Source organism: Portunus trituberculatus, chromosome 19 (assembly GCF_017591435.1).
Source record: "Portunus trituberculatus isolate SZX2019 chromosome 19, ASM1759143v1, whole genome shotgun sequence".
Lineage (NCBI taxonomy): Eukaryota > Metazoa > Arthropoda > Malacostraca > Decapoda > Portunidae > Portunus > Portunus trituberculatus.
The window spans coordinates 6,667,654-6,682,917 of record NC_059273.1 but is presented as its reverse complement, the minus strand read 5'-3'; the positions used below and the strand labels follow the sequence as shown (position 1 = coordinate 6,682,917).

Genomic DNA, 15,264 nt, shown 5'->3' with positions numbered 1-15,264 from the left:
CTATCAAATACGCTCGCCATCGCCACTGACAGTATTAGAAAGCAAGGAAAGGAGATAGAAACTGGCTTCACTTTCTGGAGTGGCTGGTTGACGCCTGGTTATGGACAAACACTTGTATCCATCCCATCCTAGACCAGACCAGACTAGACTAGGCACTCAGAACCTGCCCTGGCCACCTAACGCCAAAATTACCTTGTTAGTGTTGTTTGTTAAGTCTCTCTCTCTCTCTCTCTCTCTCTCTCTCTCTCTCTCTCTCTCTCTCTCTCTCTCTCTCTCTCTCTCTCTCTCTCTCTCTCTCTCTCTCTCTCTCTCTCTCTCTCTCTCTCTCTAGCAAAGTGAAGGTGTTGGTAAAGGTGATGAAGGTGTGTGAAGAGAACGAGGGGAAGGTGCAGGGAGATGAAGGTTGCGGAGAGGCGAGGGGAGATGGGAGTTAGCGAGGGGAAAGCATGGCAAGGTGGAAAGGGCAAAGGATGTAAGAGAAAGGCTATGAGAAAGTGAAGATAGTGAGGGAAAAGTGTGGGGGAGGGATAGATGGAGTGGAGAAGTACATGTGGAGTGGGAAAGCCGTAGAAGTGGAGTGGGGAAAGGTAAGCAGGTGGAGTTTTGTAAAGGTGAGCACTGAGCAGCTTGGTGGAGATGAGGAAGTGATGATAGTGAGGGGAAAGTGTAGTGGAGGGATAGATGGAGTGGGGAAGCTGTGGAAGTGGAGTGAGAAAAGGTAAGGAGGTGCGGTTTTGTAAAGGTGAGCACTGAGTAGCGTGGCGGAGGTGAATCTGTAAAGGAAGTAAGTGTGAGATTTTCTTATTTATTTTGTGACCTCCGTGGTTCAGTGTGGCGCCTTGAGAACCGTTTGTTGCTAGTGTGAGTAAATTGTGTGGTGTTCCTACCTGCCTTCTTCTTTCCTCTCGTGTGTGTGTGTGTGTGTGTGTGTGTGTGTGTGTGTGTGTGTGTGTGTGTGTGTGTGTGTGTGTTTGAATCGTGGCCGTGCTCTTCATTTTTTTTGGTTGAAGATTTGTGCGTGTGTGCGATTTCTTGACGATCATTTATCTTGTGAATTAGATTTAGGAGGTCGATACATTTCGCTTATTCTCTCTCTCTCTCTCTCTCTCTCTCTCTCTCTCTCTCTCTCTCTCTCTCTCTCTCTCTCTCTCTCTCTCTCTCTCTCTCTCTCTCTCTCTCTCTCTCTCTCTCTCTCTCTCTCTCTCTCTCTCTCTCTCTCTCTCTCTCACACACACACACACACACACACACACACCTGGCCCTCGCCGCCACACCTCACGGGCCATATGTCTTGCCTCGAGGGAGATAACTCGAGCCACCGCTCAGGAATCTTGCAGTTTAATCTACGCCCAGGAGAGATGGCGCGTTTCCGCTACATTGCTCTCTTTGTAGATAAACTTTTGCCTGTTGTTATTCTCTCCCCTTGCTGGCTGGCTGGCTGGCTGGCTGGTTGGTTGGCTGGTTGGCTGGTTAGCTAGTTTTCTTCCTCACTTCATGGCTTCTTGTATGGGTATTCGTTCTTCCTTATGGATGTATTGGTGCGTATCTGGCTGGTCATATTTTCTTTCTTCCTGCTTGCCTGTTTGTCTGGCTGGATAAATGAAGGAAGGAAGGAAGGAATGAACAGCTATGTATATTATCTCGATGGATGCTTTGGGTGGAAAACTGTCTGTCTTGAGTAGCTGTCTGGCTGGCTGTCTGGCTGGGTGGCTGTATGGCTGGTTGTCTGTGTGTCTGGCTGGCTGACTGGCTGGGTGGCTGGCTGTCTATCTGTTTGTCTGTATGGCTGTATGGCTGACTAGGTGGCTGGCTGTCTGTCTGTCTATCTGTCTGTATGGCTGGCTGGCTGACTGGATAGCTGTCTGTCTATCTGTCTATCTGTCTGTCTGTATAGCTGACTGGCTGGCTGGGTTGGCGGCTATCAGGTTAGGTATGTGGCTGGGTGGCTTTGTGTGTGTGTGTGCGTGGTAGCGTGGCTGAATGTTGAACCTGGTGCATGGGTGGGCGAGTGCGGTGTTCGTGGCCGTGGTTCTGTGTGCCGGGATGATTGACTGACACCGTGACACTTTATTAAACTGACTGAATGCCTGAATGACTGCCGTGGCGGGAGAGTGGAGGGCTGGTGCATGGTTGCCTAGCTCACGCTCACCACGGCTCACTGGCTGCATGGTACTTTTTGTTTGCCTGTTTGACTGTTTGACTGACTGGCGATCTTTATCTGACCGACTGTTTGATTGACTGAATGCCCGATTACTGACTCGACTCTTCTCTTTTTTTTTTTTTTTTTTTTACTTTCCCGTCGTTCTCCATTTTCTATTCGTTGATTTCCTCCTGATTGACTGACGGTGATACACGCTGACACTTTTTTGATAATTTTTTATGTGTGTGTCATATTCCCTCGTGTGTGTTTCAGGTGAATTACGTTTTGAGTGTATCTTTTTATTTGTTCCCGCTTGTCTTTTGCACTCATTTCCTCACTTTTATTGATTTTTCCTCTCTCTCTCTCTCTCTCTCTCTCTCTCTCTCTCTCTCTCTCTCTCTCTCTCTCTCTCTCTCTCTCTCTCTCTCTCTCTCTTTCTGCATGCTAATCTATACCAGTAATTTACCTTGGCTCGTTTTTGGCGTCTTGTGAACGTTCCGCGAATAATTTGAATGGAGTGTTTACAATGCAAGTTTGGGAGGTCTTGCATGCAGGCGGCGGCGGCGGCGGCGGCGGTGAATGAGTGCGTCTGGTTGGGCCTCAATGGCGTGGTTACTTTACTACGCAGGTCACCGTAAATGCGTGTTTTCCCTCGTGTACGTGTGCTTGCATTATCTCCGCGCCACTGCTGGAGTTTTGCATAGATAATTTCGACTTTTGCTTTATGCCTCTTTGGTCACAGGGAATTTTTGTCGGAGTTTACGTCTAAAGGTTCGCGATAAGACTTGTGCTTTGTAGATAGAAGCTGTGCGTGCAACCCTTCACGGAAATGTGTGTGTGTGTGTGTGTGTGTGTGTGTGTGTGTGTGTGTGTGTGTGTGTGTGTGTGTGTGTGTGTGTGTGTGTGTGTGTGTATTCTATGATAACCATTTTTTAAAGCACTTCGTGTGGTTTGTATATAGGAACACACACACACACACACACACACACACACACACACACACACACACACACACACACACACACACACACATACCAAACATACACCATTTTCTTTTCAGTTAAACTATAAACGAATCCATTTACATAATTGCTTCAAAACGCGTCATTGTTATTATAATTAATGAATATATTAGGCTCCTCTTCCTGGTACTGCATAATGAAAGACTAATCTGCCCATTACAGGAAAATAGTGTGTCGTGCCTTGCGTGGCAGAGTCGGCCGTGGAAGTGAAGCTGGAGTGGCGCTGGAGTGGAGTGGCGGGTCCTGGCAAGCTTTATGCGTGCCTGGGTGGACTTTTAAGCACCTCCGCCCAGACATCATCGGGTTATCGTCACGTCAAAGGTTAGTTGAATCCCGCTTGTCAAGTTTAGATCCAGCTGAGGGTGAAGTTTTGACTAACTTAGGTCAACTTTGTTCAAACGGCGCTAATAATGGTGGGTCTGGCCGCTCAGTATGTGGAAGCAGCGACCCACTGGCTGATAACAAGTATCTGAGCCAATCATCTGCGAGTTTCGGGAGCATTGGCAGGAAACTCTGGCATTTCTGTGAGTTCCGCCATTTAAATAGGCCACTCACGTCCTCCCTCACGTCCCGCCCTGTGAAATATTCAGCTGCTTTCAGTGCCGGCCAGCGCTACAGAGCCACTTCGGGAAATAAACAGAGTGCGCCAGGCGGGTCACGGCGACGACGAGTGAACTGCCCATCAATAACCAGAATAGAGTGAGGAAAGGAAGAGGCGAGGGAAGCGAGGCCAACACTGGAATAACGGAGGAAACAGAGCAAGGGAAGAGCGTTGGATGGAGACGATAAAGATTTAACGATTACGAAAAGGAAGAACCGAGGGGGAACTGGAGTGAGGAAGGGGATAAAGGAATAGACCAAAGGAAAAGTGGATGGAGGGATGGGTGAAAATAATGGTGGGAAGAGAGGAAGTAGCGAGCGAGGGAAGAAGGATGAAAGAATAACGGAGTGAAAGTAGGAAATGGAGAATAATTCCGTTGTGCATCTGAACTGAATTGAATATTAGCTTTAATTGTGAGGCGGAGGAATTACATGTACACCACCGACATGCTTCTGTACGAGAGAGAGAGAGAGAGAGAGAGAGAGAGAGAGAGAGAGAGAGAGAGAGAGAGAGAGAGAGAGAGAGAGAGAGAGAGAGAGAGAGACTTGCATATATTAAAATCCAGCAATTCCAATGTTACTCTTGTCCTCACTATTGCATCAAATGGCCAGCATGTCCTCACTCTCAGAATCTCTTTGCCTCCTCTCCACCCATTCTCTCTCCTCCTCGACGCTTTCCTCTCTTCCTTTCTCACCACATTTCTACTATTCTAACTCCCACATCACACTCTGGTGCTCTCAACCCTCACCATTTTAGCCTTTTCCCACTGTCCTGTCACTTCAGTCCTCTTCTCCTCCCTCTCAGTCACCCATTTCCCAGCCTCGCCTTTAACACCCGCAATCAGTTCCTTCTCCCCTCGCGCCCGTGACATTGCCGCGTCGACTGACTGTGACATTGTCTCCTCGTATTCGGCTCGCTACGGAAATCCAGCTGACGTGTCACCTGCGAGTCTCACATGCACCACTACCGCCTAATTATCTCCTGTCGGAAGAGATATAGTGTCAGGCCTGAGCTGCCTCGGATGCTGTTATAATTATCGGGTATTTTGCTCTGTCACTCACACCATGCATTTTTAACAGTGTCTTAACTTGTGCTGTTGTAGAATTATGTATAGCAAGTATTTAAGAACTTTCTCCATTAAATCTTCTTCTCCTTAGTGAAGATTTGCAACGCTTAGGTTAATTGGTTCAGAAATATCTCAGTACATCATGGTGTACTTGTCCCGCTGCAGTTCCATTCCGATGTGTAGGAGGCAACTGTCCCTGCATCAGTCCTGCCCCTGTGTGGGTGTGTGAGCCTCGAGGGGCGTGGGATGGCGGTGCAAGCTGAACGTTCTTTGCTAGAAGTGTGAGCGGGGAAATGAGCCTCCCGTCAAACTAATATGTGCCTTCCCCTGCACCGCTGTTATTTATCACTTAGCGTGGCAGTAATTTTTGTGGGGCGTTCATTTGTTTCCCGCAGCAGCAGCATTGTTACGGCCTCGCGTCCATTCCTGATGTACGGACCATCATTCTGATCCCTCGCAGTGTAACAAAGAAACATGAATGTCTTGAGAAGAAACCAGACTTTTGAAGTGAATTGATGGAAGTAAGACACAAAGGGAAGAACTTCACTTCTCAGGAATTAAAGCGAACAGATTGAACTCAGTGGATCAGGAAATTCAGCCGCAACACGGAGGTCTTATAGTAACTTTGTTACTGTAAGACTCAACGAGAGAAACCGTTGTGAAGCGAAACACCGCGAAACAAAACGTTCACACATACGATGAGTCTTGAACCGGAAGCTCTTGATAAGTGCGCAATATTGATTGACCAGCTCAAGGTAATGACGTATTCATTGAACTGAAAATGCATGTTCTATAAATGCGTCGTACCAGAATTAGAAAATAAGCTCAGAGATTCACTAAATTTTTCTCTTCCGTCAGCAGTAATGGGGCGCGGCCGCGGGGAGCCGGGCGCGGGGTCGTGTGGTGCGTGTGTAGTTTGATTTACGTTAATTAATGTGTTTTGGTGTCGGGTGCTCCATAATGTTTTTTTTTTTTTTCTTGGTATCACGTGCCGCGCCACTCGTGGTCTCAACGAGGGGATCACCTCCCTCCCCCGAACCCGCCAGCCTATGATCAAAGTCCTTGTGAGGGAACACCTTGGGCTCGCTGCTGGAGTGCTTCCAATTACTGGTTGATTCCGCGCCCTCCTCCACCCACCGAAAAATCTGTGTGTTTTCAAAACTGAAAGCTCCGTTGTGAAGGAAGCCACACGCACTCGTGGCTCAAGGGACGACACGTGCTGCTCAAAGGCCACACACAGGCTTGACTCTTCCATTATCATCTTCATCTTGTTTATCATCTCTTTGTTGATTGTGTACTGGCTCTGTGTGTGTGTGTGTGTGTGTGTGTGTGTGTGTGTGTGTGTGTGTGTGTGTGTGTGTGTGTGTGTGTGTGTGTGTGTGTGTGTGTGTGTGTGTGTGTGTGTGTGTGTGTGTGTGTGTGTGTGTGTGTGTGTGTGTGAGTGCGTGTAGGGCCCTCACCGTCATAGCGAGTTACATCTACAGGATTGTTTCGAGGTAAATGTTTTCTCACTGCAGTGTGTCCTGGGAGTCCTCTGAGACCTTCAAGGTTAATGGGTCCTTGTCCAGTGGGGAACGTCTCTCCAAGCATCCTCTTCCTGATTGATCCCCTAATGGGACGCCATTATGTTCTGACTTAGCTTTGTGAACCCAGACTACCAATGGTATTATAGTCCTTATTTCTTCATTTGTGTAAAGATAACTAGTATGAAGAAATAAGAAACATTGCTGATATTAAGATAGATTGATCACCTTTAATGTTAGTGGTGGCTTCCATCGAGGGATTTCACCAAGCAGTCACGATTAGGAGCATGACACAGCTGACTGAGATTCCGTTTAGGTTCTCGAAGCATTCACAGTCTGTTTACGAGCAAGATGTCCCACGATAACCTCAACCAAGGGCGCCATGAGGAGCTGCCGTCCCCGCCACTTCCTTTTCTGCAAACCTTTCCCTACGTAGCACATTCTTGTACCGTACAGCACATGATTCCTGCTGGTGCTCATCATGGACACAGAGTGTGGCGGCCATTAGAGGCAGGGCGGCCGTAATGTCAGGCGTGTATTTTCACTGCGTAAGGACATTTAGCTGCATTAATATTCTGCTCTCCTGTAACTGTTATTACTCCATAGCTATATATCCGCATCCGGCCAGCAAATGTGCTCGTATACCATCTATGCTTGTGATAAATTTGTATTTACGAGAAGCAGCGTTGATAATTTGGTGTCAGAGTGCCGAACTGAGTATTAATTCCATACTCCGTTCCAATCAACACTTTATGCCAGTTTTTCTTCTTTATTTTTCGTTTGCTGCGTTGTCTGTAAAGTTGTGGAGTTACGTACGAATATGATAGAATATACACACCTTTGTTTATTGTTCACGATATATCATACATAATATTGTTTTTATTTGTTTTGTATACGAATGTTTTATTTTTTTTATCATCCATTAATCAGAGGTGGAGCTGACAACTGTGTGTTTCATAATGACGTGTTTCAGTCGCGCTGTTTTCATACGCAGATTAATTTCACAGACACGAAGAAATTTTTGTGAGTGTTGTGAGATCATGTGTCTTTAAACTGATGACTGTGCTGGTTCATATTGTAGAGTTTGTGGTGATTTTCTCTCTCTCTCTCTCTCTCTCTCTCTCTCTCTCTCTCTCTCTCTCTCTCTCTCTGTCATATATTGAATTTCCTGGTTTCAAAGGAAATGAAAACACGCGACGCGCCTGGTCTGGCCTGGCTGCTGGAGCTGCTGGAGCTGGTTAGCCAGATGACGTTAGTTGGAGAGTAACCACATTACCGGTACAAGAACAGCCGGATCCTCTTATCTCCCCATCTGCCTCCCTCCGGACCGCTGCTTTGTGTCATTCCCAACCCGTCTCACCAGTGTCTTGTTCTCTCGTCTTCCCTTTATCTCTTTCCTTCTCTGTGACTGTCTTTTCTTTCATCACTTTTTTTCTTTCGTTTTCATTGTCTTCTGTTTTCCTTTTCTTTCCTTTTTTCTTTCTTTTCTGCGACAGTTTTCTTTCATCATTTTTTATTTCCTTCTTCATTGGTGCTCTGCCGTCTCCTTTCTCCCAGCCTTTGTTCTTCCTTCTTTCTCTTTCTCTCTCTCTCTCTCTCTCTCTCTCTCTCTCTCTCTCTCTCTCTCTCTCTCTCTCTCTCTCTCTCTCTCTCTCTCTCTCTCTCTCTCTCTCTCTCTCTCTCAATTGATGTTCGTTGCCTTCCCTTTTTCCCTTCTCCTCCTTTCTTCTCTGCAACTTTCTTTTATTTCATCACTCGAGTTCTTTTTTTTTCGATTTTCTCTTTCATTCGTTCACTCGGTTAGTTTGCTCCAATGGACGGCCGTACGTAGCAAAGGACAGTAAGTAAGGACGCCTCACGGTATTCACGAGACTCTTCCTAGCAGGTGTTCAATTTATTCCTCTCTTACATTTTTTTCTTTTTTTTTTCCTCCACATCTTTTCCGTGTTGCCCTTCTTCCCTGCCCCATAACTCTCTACTTTCCTTATCAACTTCTCGAGCCCCTCTCCTCTTGCTTTACTGCCGCTTACTCCTTCCTGATTATTTCACTCTCCCTCCCATTCTTTTCTCTCTTCCCTCTCCCTGTCACTGCATCCCTTCAACATTTTACTCCTCCCTTCGTGCCGTCTCGCTTCGCAGTTTCGTGTGTTTAAGATTAAGATACCACCAAGGACGTAGCGCTATCACCAAGGCAGTGCTCCAACCCGTTAATTTCTTGGTGCTATGGAATGCTCAAGATGCTCATTTTCATGCAATAACTTAGTGTCCTCTCTATTACACTTCCCTCTTCCCCTCTTTCTCGTCTCCGCCATCCTGTTCCAGATTTGAAGATTAAGATATTCCCATGACGGTCCGTTAATGAAAGGTGTAATTAATGGATTCAGTATCATATTCACTTAAAAATGATCTATATTCTATTCTTTAATCGTTCTGTCTCAACTATTGTCCTTGTATTTGATTTATTTTATTCACTTTTTTGACATTTTTGTTTATAGATTATTATGATTCAGTCTAGTCGAGTCATTTCCGCTATACTCAACATTTTCTCTCAGTTTGAAGTCAGCTGAAAATCCATCATATATCTGGTTTTCTATTGAGACTGTCAGCAGATCACGAGTCTTGGTATTGTGGAAAAACACTGAACAATATGGAAGAGAGTGAGGAAAGCTACGTGATTATGGCTTTATGTTGATACCTTATCTGGCACTGAGATGCTTTCACTGAGGCTCATCTAATGTAACTTAACTTCTTCAATACCAGGACATATTTTCATATCTACTCTGTTTATTATTTGACAATTCTATACAGCCTCCGAATCTTAAGTGGCGATTAGAATAGTGAAGATTCTGACTACTAATCTTCTGACCTCCATAGACCTTTCCTAATGTAAATAAAATCGTCTAATCATACCCAAAGCTCATGGTAAAAATGCTTCCCAGTACTAATGAGCTTAACACCAGTACAGAGGTCTCATTCTTCCCACACACTAAGCTAACCTAACTTAGAACAGCAGGTATACTTTGTCCAACTCTCTAATGTAAGAGTTAACCAGCATTCTCAAGCATTCTTACCTTTCTCTGGTAAACTCTGAACTCCCTACATGATTCTGTATTTCCAACTTCCTATGATTTGACTTAATTGGACAGGGAGGATTCAAGACATTTATCTCTTTTTTGGCTAACTCTTGAACCGGCAAGGGGATTGGCAACTTAGTGGACCATTTTTTTTTTTGCTCTTTGCCAGTTTCCCCCTATCACATAAAAAAAAGCCTTGCATTGAGCTGAACTTAACCTACGCTAACCTAACATAATTTAATTTAACATAACATAACCAGCCTTACTTAACCTAACCTAACATAATCTAATCTAACATCACCTAACCTAACCTAACCTTAGCTTAAACTAGCCGAACCTAACTAAACCAAACCTAATGTAACCTAACATAACCTAACCTAACCTAATCTTACCTAACCTAACCTTACCTAACCAAATCCAACCTAACCTAACCTAACCTAGCTTAACCTACCCTTACCTAACCTAACCTTAGATTAACCTTACCTAACCTAACGTAACCTTACTAAACCCCGTATCCAAAGTGTTAGTTACAAGGGTGCCGCCATTCCCTCGCCTCCCTGACCCGCCGCCTCCTCTCGGCTCTACTGCAGCGATAAGAGCCGTAAAAATTGAAATGACTTTTGTGATTCTTTTCCTCTAACTTCATGGAACGGTAAGTGCTAGATTTCGTTTTCTTTCTCCCTTTTTTTTCTTTTTTTCTACATCTATTTAAGTTTTTGGTTCGCCCCGTTGGTGTAAGTTACGCTCTGCTCACTTGTGCTAATTAAGATCGAGAGAACTGCATGGTTGGGGGAGGTGATTTTTTTTCTTTACTTTTTTTTCATATTGGGAAGTTTCTTTTTTTCTTTTATTTTTTTTTTCTCTCTCTCTTTCTAAATAAAGGAGGAGGAAATTCAAGATGTTCATTATAGTTTATGTTTGCAGTTTTTCAGTAGTGTCTGTTTTCACTTCTCAAATCACGTCTGTTCACACTTCATCTTCGTGTTCACACACACACACACACACACACACACACACACACACACACACACACACACACACACACACACACACACACACACACACACACATACACATTTTCTCCCCCACTTCTTCTCTGACTTCATCGCAGCCGCCGCCTCACTAAACAAGATAAGGAAAGTTAGTTTTTCTTAGGGTTCATTATCCACTCGAGTCACGTCTGAGGAGAGGGAAGCAGCGGCCCGGCGGGGAATCTGAGCTAAAGGTATCGGCAACCAGATTGAATTAACCACGAAGATCCAAGTTCCGACGAAAGCTGAGCCACAGAGAGAGAGAGAGAGAGAGAGAGAGAGAATATAATAGCTTTTAATGTGATAACAAAGCACTTACTTCATATTATATACATTTTTTTGTCTACGACACACACACACACACACACACACACACACACACACACACACACACACACACACACACACACACTCTCTCTCTCTCTCTCTCTCTCTCTCTCTCTCTCTCTCTCTCTCTCTCTCTCTCTCTCTCTCTCTCTCTCTCTCTCTCTCTCTCTCTCTCTCTCTCTCTCTCTCTCTCTCTCTCTCTCTCTCCTTGTCCTGGTTCCAAGGCCCAGGATGTTTGTCGTGTAGTCCACCGCCACATACAAAGGAGCTTGTTTTTTCCATCCATTTCTTTCATACACTGGACTTCCATTCGCTGCGGCTAATTCCCTACGGTGTTGCGGAAATATTTTGCTGGCGTCCTGAATACATGTTTCCCAAAGAGCACAGAAAAATAACGCACTGAGGGGAGGATGGAAGAGTGGGAGGTGGGGAAAGATGAGGAGCAAGGTTGTTGTGAGGAAAGAGAATTGTAGATCATTATTTTGAACTCTCTCTCTCTCTCTCTCTCTCTCTCTCTCTCTCTCTCTCTCTCTCTCTCTCTCTCTCTCTCTCTCTCTGGGTATAGAAAAACAGCACTCAAACACTCACTCTTTCCTTTTCATGAGCTTCCCTTACGTGTGTCATTATTCATTCACCAGTCCCTTTATTCAGTCTCCTCTCTATGCCAAACTTTTCCCTCTCCTATCACGCAGAATCTCATCCACTCCCCTTTACTTTCCGGCATCTCCTTCTGCCCTGCCGCCCTTTCGCCCTTCCTCGCCCCATCACCTCCCTGCAGACGAGCATTAGGGTGACACGTGGTCCTAATGTTGCCGCAGTCCTTCTCTCGGATGTGCACGGAGGCCTCCATCAATCAAAGCCTCGGAGATAGACCACCAAATATCTTCCTAATTGCCCGTAAGATTGGCCATCCCTCATGCGAAAATTGCCCTCCTGAAAGAGCCTCCTTCATCACTAACTTCGTGACTAGAATCGGGAACCAATCATTACAGGGCTGGGGAGGCAAGGGGAAGGGGAGGGAGCAGCGCCTAGTAGGGTGTACGTGGGTGAAGTGCAGGGTGCTTATGTTTTTGCAGGGTTTGGCTTGGCTGGGTGTAAGAGGTGAGTGGTTCGTAGGTGTGTGAACGATGTATAGCTTTGTTTTGCTTTTAATATGTAAAGGCAAAGGATGTAGGAAAGGCAATGTTTGGTGTGATATTTGAAGGTAGGACTGGTGTAGTGTTGGTCAGGATATTAGTGTTTTTGGCAGGAATAAGAGAGGTGGCATAGAGTTCCGTGTGTGTGTGTGTGTGTGTGTGTGTGTGTGTGTGTGTGTGTTGATGGATGGGTAGGTGGTTGGGTGGGTATATTACGAGAGTAAGTGCGTGAAAAAGGGACGATGGTGGCAGAACAAATAGGCGAATGCAGAGTGGATGTGTAGGTGGGTGGGTGAGTATGTACGAGAGTGAGTGCGTGGAAAGAGGAATGATGGTAGATTACGTACGCGAATGCAGGATCTTGTGACACTGAGAGGTCTGGAATGCTTAGATTACATGGGGAATTGTATCAAAGCGGCTCGAGGCAAGAGGATCCAACACCGGAGGGAATGCAGAAAAAGAAAAAGTTAAATCATATCTACTCTGACATTATTTTACTTTTCCTTTCCTTTCATTAACTCATCCTTCGTTGTTGAGTCTGACTTGTGAGTGAAGAGCACAGGGATTGGCTAGATGGTGGTACTCGTTCTCTATTCATCACCTGAGCCTCGCCGTTTCCTTGCCATTCAGCAGCGTATTCTTTGTTGTAGAGTGTGATTTGTGAGTGAACAGCGCCCGGATTGGCTAGCTCGTTGTCTCTACACCTGCACCTCACCAGGAAAGTCTCTAGGCAGTAGATTCGTTTAAAAGCCAATTACCTGAAATAATCCCCACGGCAGGTAACAGATAAGCTTGTATAACCTTTAATCCTTTCCGCACCATGACGCGTTTCCATATTCATTCTGCTTACTATATGCTGATTTGATACAGCTTCAGAAACTCATGTGGGGGGATTTAAATAGTGAAGACTCTAGCCATTAATCTTCTGACGTACGTAGACCCTTCCTAATATCAATAAAATGGTTTAATCTTACACAAATCTCAAGATAAAAAATGTGTCCCAGTATTGAAGAGGTTTCAGGCGATAAAAAGATGAGAAATTCGATACGTAGACATTTGAAACGTTGCTCTGCTTATCCTTATTAGATGCACTTTTAGTCTTAGGATGCAGGGAAGGAAGTGTGTCTCTATGTATGTGTTTGTGTCTGTGTGTGTGTGTGTGTGTGTGTGTGTGTGTGTGTGTGTGTGTGTGTGATGGTGTTGAGGGTGCCTGGAGAGGACGCTTGGTGCTTTCTCTACTCTTTTACCCTCAGCGGCGTCCTCGTTTAGTATGCATTAGTTTTTGCCCGGGATAATGAGGAGGGGGAGACTCATTTGCATATGCTAACATGTTCGTCGGGGTGTCGCTTTAATTGTGGAATGATGAAGCCCGAGTGAGGTCAAGACGGCCCATAGGTGGAGGTGGAGAAGCCTGTGTGTGTGTGTGTGTGTGTGTGTGTGTGTGTGTGTGTGTGTGTGTGTGTGTGTGTGTGTGTGTGTGTGTGTAGAAGTGATGAAACTCCAGCTGAATGTATAGGCTTAACACTGTCTTTTGTTTTTCTCCGTTCATACATACGTACACACATTTTCTCTTTCCATGTTTCAAGCAGAGTTTCTTTTATTTACGATTTCTTCATGTTCCATTCGCTTCTTCCTCTCAGCCGAGCACTTCTGTCAGCCAAACACCTTTCCACGTCTGTCGCAGGAAAAGTTTCATCTTCCGAGAAATGTTTGGTTCCCTGCTGACTAAATAATGAGTGACGAAGGACCGGCCCTGGCTGGGGAGTGTCCTGAATCAATTATGGAAGCGAGATGGACGGGTGGGAGGCACTTCATTCTTAGGCCACTATTCTAAAAACGCTTCTTCTCTACTCTCTCCATGTCAGTTTTTCAAGGCCATAGAGGTAATAAGCCAGACAGACTCTCAAGATTGTTTATACTGTTGATAATGAAAAAAATCTTAACCCCTTCAGTACTGGGACACATTTTTACCTTGAGTTTTGTTTACCATTAGACCATTTTATTGACATTAGGAAGGGTCTATGGAGGACAGAAGATTAATGGCCACAGTCTTCACTAGTCCAATCCCCACATAAGTTTCTGAAGCTGTGTAAATTCAGCAAATAGTAAGCTGAATACATATGGAAACGTGTCATGGTACTGAAGAGGTTAATGATATTGCACTTAAATTGCACAAATCTTAAAAACCACGTGTAACTTGAACTACAGTCTTTAGTTTAGTGGAGGAATGGTGCAAAATGGTCTCAGATTACTGGTCTTAGTGCGAGCTGCTGGAAGATCAACTGCTGGACGACTGGACGCATGAATGTTCGGGTAACTAGAGCTGACAGAGGTTTGAGGATCGGCTATCAATACGTGTGCATAATGGAATCGCTCACTGGTTAGGCATTCATTCATTCTAGCTGGAAACTCCTTAATTGAATCCCAAATTTTACGGCGAGAATAATTAATTGTTCAATAGTTCTCTTCTCTTCGGGTAACTTCCCCTCAGCTGGGATTCCCTTCCTCTGTGTGTGTGTGTGTGTGTGTGTGTGTGTGTGTGTGTGTGTGTGTGTGTGTGTGTGTGTCAAGGTCCATTTTGCCGCCCTGCCGACGATCCTTCCTTCTTTCCTTCCTTCCTTCCTTCCTTCCTTTCCTCTTCAAGGTTCTTTCTTGCTCCTCTTCGTGTCTTGCATTCTCAGTTTTCTTTTTCTGTTTTTTTTTCCCTTCCTTTGCTCCAGGTTATTTTTAGTATCTCGTCTTCTTCCCTTGTTCACGTTCTCTTTGTTTTTGCCTTGAGGCGTTGTGGCGCACCTGTAGCGTTTCCTTCACTATGACTTCACCTGTGCTGCGGGTGGACATCCCTTTCACCCTTACATGATGATAATAATGGAATCGTCTTGAGGTGACTCTGCTCTCTGATCTGCAACATTGCCTGCGTGATGATATAGTTTTGAGATTGCATTTGCCTTCTAGTAAGGTAAGAAACAGGCCGTAGTTTTCTTATTCTATCCAGGAAGGGAACTCGAAAGGCTTGTCTGAACAGATTCCATAAAAGTACCTCCTTCAGCCCATAAATTCCCGTGAAAAACCCACATGATATAGAAAATAAAAATAAAAAGGTTTGCTCTAATCGGTGTTCGATGTGTCTTCATAAGAAGGAAATAACATGAATCCTTAAGGCATTGGAGAGTTCCGTAAAGTTTAATGAAAATTTACTCTGCTATTCTTGAGCAACTTTTGCAATACTGAAACGTGAACGCCACACACACACACACACACACACACACACACACACACACACACACACACACACACACACACACACACACACACACACACACACACCAGCAATTACAATATCC

The 15,264-nt window shown here is 45.0% G+C and overlaps 1 protein-coding gene across 1 annotated transcript in view; it reads left to right on the top strand.

The window, feature by feature from the left end:
* LOC123506058 (protein amalgam-like) overlaps positions 1–15,264 on the top strand; it is a 368,181-nt gene that overhangs the window by 52,439 nt on the left and 300,478 nt on the right. Inside the window, exon 2 of the mRNA XM_045257904.1 lies at positions 3,325–3,483. The gene's annotated coding sequence lies outside the window, so the exon portion shown is untranslated. The remainder of the gene's footprint in view (positions 1–3,324; positions 3,484–15,264) is intronic.